Consider the following 7,700-nt stretch of genomic DNA (forward strand, 5'->3'; position numbering starts at 1 on the left):
CAGGAGGCCGAACGCGGACTCGCCACCAGGGTAAGCCAAACTCGGGCGAGTGGGGGGCCCGGCAGGGGACGCGTGGCTCGAGTCCCGCCGCCCAGCTCTCCGCACCCCCTCCAGCCCCACTCGGACTTCCTCATTCCTGCGCTAACCGCTGGGCTAGACCGTGGGAGGAGGTTGACAGTAGTGAGAGGCACATGGGATTGGCGACAGCGGGGTAAGGCACATCCGGACCTCGCAGGGGCTAGTCGGCCGGAGGGCCGTGGCTGCCCGGCGCTCATTTCTCTTCACGTCCCTCCGCGGGGTGGGAACGCGAATGGGAGGGGAACTCTTACAAACTTTTAAAAGCCCCAACCCTAGCCCCAGCTGGGGGGTAGTGAGAAGGTTGAGGTGCGCTGCGGCGCGGAGGAGAGAGGGAAGGTGGTTGGTGCAGTGCAGAACCAGATTTCACCTAAGGGCGTTCCATGAAATGAAAGAAGAAGTGCTTGTCAGTCCTCTTGGCAGGGAAAGCCCTCTCCAGCTCCCCAGAATTGAATAGGAGAGTCTATTCATCCCTCCCCTACTTCTAAAAGAAGTCTGGCCCTCTGTCTCTTTTTCTCTCCCTCCCCCCACCCCTCCGTGTGTACACACACACACACACACACCCGATATAGTCACCTGCTATAGGACTTGATTCTGATCCTCTGGGGCCTGGCATTTGAGAGAGAAAATAAATTACCTAGTTAGATACTTAGAGCACTTTTTAGACTTGATTATGTAAAACTCTTGGACAGTGCCACCATGCATTATGCATGACTTCTGAAACAAAAATAATGTAAAAACAAAGCCTATCCTAAATGGACGTTTTTCTATGGTCCTTAAAAACCGACACCAGGGAATGTTTGCCCTGACTTACTGGTCTATCCTGAAACTGAAATGGGACTTAATGATATAGGATTTAATTATCAAGATTTGAGACATTTTCATGGACTTTGTTAAGTAGAGGTTTTCAGCATTACAGATTATGAATAACCATATTTAACTCAAGGATTTTGTTATAAAGCTTATAATCTGAAAAAATGCTTATGGCATTACTAAAACATTTAATAACTGGCATCAAAATATTCTACACACTGGTGATCTTTAGTAAATACTAAAGGTTAGGGACACACTGGTGATCTTTAGTAAATGCTAAAGGTTAGGGTCAAGATGTTCAATAATTTTTTTCTAGCAGAATCCCACAACTGAATATTGTCAAGCAGTTTGAACTGCATTCGTGTTTGTTAAAACTTTAAAAGGGAAACTTAAAATTGAAGTATGTTGTTTTTCTGATTTTAATATTGTGCTTTCTAGAGATGAATCCTTTTACTGCTTGAGGCACTATGGGAATTATGTATTTAAATGTATGTATTTAAATTTGAAGCAGTGTACTTTTTTGAGTTTATAAACTTGGGAAGACAGGAAATGAAAAGATATATTTCCTGTAGAATTTTACGTTCATGATTTAATTGAATTGCTGAAATGAGAAGAACATATACGATGAATGGAGACTTGGAATCTGAGATTATTCATCCGTATTGATACACCTGCAATTCCTAAATGCCCTCCCCTGCTTGTTTAGATAAAATGTCTTCCTGGGCTGCAACCTACTGGACAAACTTGAACACAAAGGAACACACGTTATATGTACATTTAATACTGGAACCGAAAAGCTGCTTGCAGTGAAAAGCAAACCACTTCTAAACTCTTTGACACTTTTTAAAGAAAATAGTATAATCGTTTTAGGAGTTGGTGGTGATTTGAAAATCTTTTATCTTTTTTTCTGAAATTTCGTTCTTACGTTCGGCATTGGCACTCACTTGTGCTGAGTAAATGCCCCTGTTTTTCAAACCCAGATAGTAAATACTGGGGTATACATACAAAAATAGTCCTTCCCCTTTGTAAGCATTGCTTTGATCTTTGCACTTCCTTTTTACTCTACCTCTTAAACAAGATCTGTGATGACTGAGTTGATTAAAGCACAATTAATCTTGAAATAGGAAGAATTTTAGATTTAGTGATCACATTCCTTACATTTCTCTTATTACTGTTCCTGGAAACAAATTGAAGTAGTCTGAGAAACTAATATTTATGCAGGTTGTTTTAGCTACACTTTTAGACTTGCAGATAATTGATTAAGTAAGTTACTACCTTGACTTTCAGGGATTGCTCATTGTGGTAGATACGAGGTCTAGATAGGGAATTGGCAGCTACGTGAATGTTGGACTATCATTCCATCAGCAAGACCTTATTTTTACCTAATTTATGAGAGGTATTTTCTCTCTTCAGAAGAGGTGAAAGTTCTGGCTTCTGGGGGGAAGTGGTTACTTCATAACCTTCAATTGGTTTGAACTTGGGAGAAGTAAGAAAAGTAGTCGATATTTTCAAACAATAAAATAATTGCATCTGAGTTGCTGTATGGATTTTTCATGAAGTACTCAAAAATCTCATCTTTTTCCTCTTCAGGTCTTAATAGATGTGCTCTTCTGAGCATAGAATTGACTGTAGTAGGAAGTGTATCTGGAAATGCACAGTACTGTTGTATAACCAATAGAGTAAATACTCAGATTATGCGCTTCTAGTCCACAGATTGATCAGAAATCACATTAACAGGAATGGATGGCTATGAATGAATGGCTATGCAAAATTTCTCATTAACCTTTTTACTTTTAGTAGGAAGTTTGTTTTATTCGGTTGGTCTCTTGGTTTTCTGTTTACAATGTGAATTGTCTACAGTAGTGGGATTGTTATATTAGAAGAGAAGGAGAAGGAAAAATAGAAGTTAGTGCTAGAGGATATGTTAAGATATGCTGCTCCTACATCTACATTTGTGTCTAATCAGCGTTAATTGATGACTACGTCTTGGTAACCAGTAGACCATACTGGAGCAATTTACTCTGCTTTTTGGGAATTAGTTCTCATTTGCACTTTTGCACCTTCCATGAATATTGAACTGACTTGCAGTGTTCTTAGAGGTGAGCAGTAAACCATCAAGAGCATATGATATCTCTTTGAATTCTGTCACTACTTTGGAGACAGAGAGTTTGGAAGAACTGAAGGTGCTCAGCCTCAGGGAGAAAGGTTTGAACATTTTGGCATAGTCCTACAAGTCAATTTGGCTCTTTGACTGTGAATTTTTTTTAATCAAAAAAGATTAATATTTGAAACCACATAATTGGGTACAGTTAATAGTTCTGGTAACATAACCAAGCCTTTTATCTTTGTAATATTTCATTAATTAGTATCCAGTGCCTCACTTTTAGAAGAAAAAAAGAGAAAAAAGTAGTTAACATTCTTTTAATGATGATGAAATTGCTTTATACTTTTGGTCTCTGCTGTATTAGAGGTTGTTCCTGGGTGCAAATTAATATACTGTCTTTTACATTTCCAGAAGTTGTTGACCTGGCCTTGAAGATCAGCCAACAGTTTAGAAAATAAGTTGTGCAAATTGCATTGCTTCACCTCAAATAATTTAAAGCCTGACAGTTCTGTACAAAATAAGAGTCACATAAGATGTGATTTGTTAAAGATTATAGAAATCTCAGAAGATAGATTATGGATGAAAATGTTTGTTTAATTTTGAGTACTACTAATAAAAATAGTGCATTTTACATTTTAAAAAGAAAACAATTTTTATTCTCTCATATTTTCTGTAGTAACTAGTACAGATTTAATTATCAATAATACAAATTTCATCTGCTTTAATTTATTGCCTGTTTTTGAAATTAGAATAATGATATATTTGGTTTAATTATCCATTACCAATTGCCTTATTATTTTTCATTCATCTTTCACCATTAATCCAGAAACCTTAAAATAGCTTTTCTTTTGACCCATGCCTTCAGTAGATATCAACAGACTTGAGTTCATCTATGGATCCTATTAGTTTAAACTGAAAAATTTTGACTGCTTAAGCTTTAAAAAAGAATTTATATACTCTATATGGTATATTCTTTAAAATAGCCAAAATTATTTAAAAAATGAAATAAAAAGAAAGGAAAAGCTGTTTGAGAGAATTAAATTCTCTAGTTCAACTAAAAAGAAATAATATCTAATCAATACTGACAAGAGAAATAGCTGATGCTTAATATTGTACTTTTTGGTACATAGTAAGCAATCAGTAACTGTTTAATGAATGAGGGACATGAAGTTGTTGCAAAATTATTTTGTTTTTTTAAATGGACAGCCATCTTCTATAAGGAACAAAAATTACATTATTTTGCTTTGCCTTCTGGAAAGAAATGAACCCAAAATAGTCCTTGAGTCCTAGATATTATGGAAATCTTATCTAAAGACCACTTGAAGTTTACTAGAACAAATAATTTATTAAAAAGTACCTGGCGCCTTCCAAAAGGGGAACATTTCATTCTGAAAGAGGCATTTATAAACTAGAAAGAAAAATGCCTTTTAGTTTCAAAGTTTTAGAGGCACCTGAGCAAGATAGTAAAGTCATTGGAATGATAAAAGGTGCTTGTAAAATTGAAAAATGTAACTTTTTGGTGAAATTAGGATTTCTGTACACTCCATTGAAACTGTAATGTCAAATACTAATACCTCCAAAAAAGAATGCCACAAGCACTGGTTGGTAGCCTAAGTATTGTTAACGCTTATCTAAATTAATCAACTAAAAAGTTAAAACAAAATATGTTATTTTGTTGTTACCTCTGGAATTAAACACCTATCACCCATAAATCTGTAAATGTTAAAAGTTACTAGATGGCAAACCTCAGGAACAAGCAGCCAGTTTGCAGGGTTTACTGTACTTTCCACTTTCATACTTTAATGATTTTTGCAACACTGTAGAAGCTGGGGCCTCATCCTGGCAGAGTTTGTTCATTATTTTTCAGTTGTAGCATTTTTTAAAAGTTGGCCTTGAATTTCTGAATTGAACCATTTATTTTCTGTGGACACAATTTATTGAATGAAATATACCATTTAGACTAGAAAAGAGTAAAATGTCAATACTCTCTGTCCTAGTGTCATTGTGCCCCTGGGAGCCCTAACGCAGTCCTGTGGGAAAATAACCATTTTATTGAGTGCTGCTCACTTCAGTTCAGTCTGCTTTGCTGCCACTTAGTTCTGGATCTGACCCTGATCTCCCCTCACATCACTCACAACAAACATTCAAGTTTAAAAATTAATTTAAAAGTTAGTTACATGTATATATGTAACTAATGTGTATATTAAATATACTGATATATATTGGTTACATATATAGATATGGCAACAACCAAAAAGGTTATATATATATATATTTGTAACTAATATGTATATTAAATATAATGATACATATGTATAAATATGTATTTGTAACTAATATATATTAAGTATAATTATATTAGTTACAAATTAAATATAATTATATTGGTTACAAATATGTATATATAATATTTTTTGTTGTTGCCAGCAAACTGAGGAAGAAATTAAATGTTAACATATATAACAATTGCACTGTAAAGCCGTCATTATTGAAAAGTACTCTGAAGATTAATAGTGGCAGTGTTTGTTAAAATAATAAAATAATCCAAGCACTCTGCCTGTGACTTTGCCATGAGATGGCTTCCAGAAAAAAATAAATTTTTCTGTGTTCCCTTACGAGTTCAGTCTGCAGCTTCTGGGCACGAAGAGAAGCATAAACAAAACAAACAAGGCTCTAACTTTGTCATAATCCTTACTCTACTAGTAGAAATGTATGGACAATTCATACGTTTCATATTGGAAAATAAAGCTATTAGATTTTTCTTTGAGATGAACCTTTTTTTTTTAATTTTAATTTTAATTTTTTTTTCAGTAGAGACGGAATTTTTGCTCTGTTGGCCAAGCTGGTCTCAAACACCTGACCTCAAGTGATCCACCCGCCTCGGCCTCTCAAAGTGCCAGGATTACAGGAGTGAGCCACCTAGCTTGGTCAAAATGAACTTTTTTGATAAATGAGGCTCGCTAATATTTCTAGGATTTACTTTTCACTAACTTGAACTAAAGAAAGTATAAGACCTGCATAAAGTTGAGCATACCTCTACAATGTCCCATTTTAAAAAGCAATTTGTTTTTATGAATTTTGTTTCTTAAAAACAGCAGTTATTTCAAAAAATTATTATTTTTATTATGTATCATATCATTTGGACTGAAAATACTATACCATATTTCAGTGTTAGGGCACACCTATCCCTCTTTGTCCCAGACATCAATTCTACCATATAACAAGTATGTAAAAAAGAAAACATAAAAGTGATGACAGACTCCCTAATCAACCTATGTGTTGGTTCTAAGCCCAAGCCTGCAGTTCATTTAAATAGTGAAAATAAATTACTTAATTGTCTTAGAAAATATGTCTTCCATGACAAGAATTTTAGGAATGCGAAAATAACTATTTTTGGATGTTTTAACAGAAATTCCCAACTCATGTTTTATTGATATTTGAAGAACCCCTTTGTCTACCAGTTCTTAAGTATAGGCTTATTTTGTGGGATTTAACCATGTATTGGTGTTTGACTGTTAAGACTTGATTCATAACCTTCAGTGTCTTTCTTTTTTAAATGGGATATGGACTTGGTAATGAGGCCAGAGGAGAATACCTTACAATTTATAGTATCTACTTATAATACAAGAACCTTCATGATTTACAAAATTAAAATGATGATGATGTGGAACGATGGAAGAAGTATGTATGGGTGACTATGTAGAGGAAATTAGAAGTAGAAAGCAATATTAAGAAGTTAAGAATTGAAATTAAACTTAATTTTTTGCTCAGTTGCATAGTCAGGAAAGTACTTAAATCACAATTCATTTACATAAAATCAAAACTGAAAACTGAATATATAATCTAGGAAATAGGAAAAAAAATTTTAATGTGTTCATACTGCTAATTTCAAACCAATCAGAAAACCTGGGGAACTAATTTTCAGAGGAGATGGCTTAAAGTGAACCAAAAATATAGCCATTTCTCTACCCTATTCATTTAATGCATTCATTTATTATACTGCTAATACATGATAAGGTGTATAGGTCAAGTATCATTTGTATATGTTTATGTGATTTTAAACCTAAGAGTCTTTTGAAAGATTGGTCAAAGCAAAGGATAATGAAAGCATAAAGATTTAGGGGGAAGAGTCCTCTATAAAAATTAAGACTTAAACTTTGTTATCGACTTGAATGTGAAGATAGAATAATCTAGAAAGTGAATGAGAATTATAAATAAAAGTACAAATCGTATATCTCATGGTTGAGATATGCAATGAGATAAATTGTATATCTCATCTAATGTGGGGTCATAATGAAAGGAGTAAGAGAGGTTGCCCTTGGATAGAACCTTTTGGCAGACATTTCATAATGGATTATCATGTTTTTGCTAAACTGATAACAATGGACATTTTCACCACATTATGAAGAAACACTTTAGAAGTCAGTTGCAATCAAGCAAATATAAGTACCTGGGAAGTTAAAATCAAAAGCATGATAGTCCAACAATAGTCAGATGCATTTACTCACTCTCATACCGTATCATAGCGTTAATTTGACATAATATCTTTATGGTGTCTCTTTATATGTTTATTTGATTTCCCATTTAAGACATTTAACCAAATTTAACAAGCAATCCTTAGAAACTTTAAAAATATTTCCTATTTTAAACCATTACATAATCTTTTACCCTGCAGTTACAATTCTTTTTTTTTTTTTTTTTTTTTTTT

The 7,700-nt window shown here is 34.2% G+C and overlaps 1 protein-coding gene across 1 annotated transcript in view; it reads left to right on the forward strand.

Annotated features, from left to right (window-relative positions):
- The first annotated feature begins 6 nt into the window (after positions 1-6).
- The window catches only part of NFKB1 (nuclear factor of kappa light polypeptide gene enhancer in B-cells 1), a 125,568-nt gene continuing 117,874 nt past the window's right edge, over positions 7-7,700 (forward strand). Inside the window, exon 1 of the mRNA XM_011943214.1 lies at positions 7-30. The gene's annotated coding sequence lies outside the window, so the exon portion shown is untranslated. The remainder of the gene's footprint in view (positions 31-7,700) is intronic.

This window comes from Colobus angolensis, unplaced genomic scaffold (genome assembly GCF_000951035.1).
Source record: "Colobus angolensis palliatus isolate OR3802 unplaced genomic scaffold, Cang.pa_1.0 Scaffold217, whole genome shotgun sequence".
NCBI lineage: Eukaryota > Metazoa > Chordata > Mammalia > Primates > Cercopithecidae > Colobus > Colobus angolensis.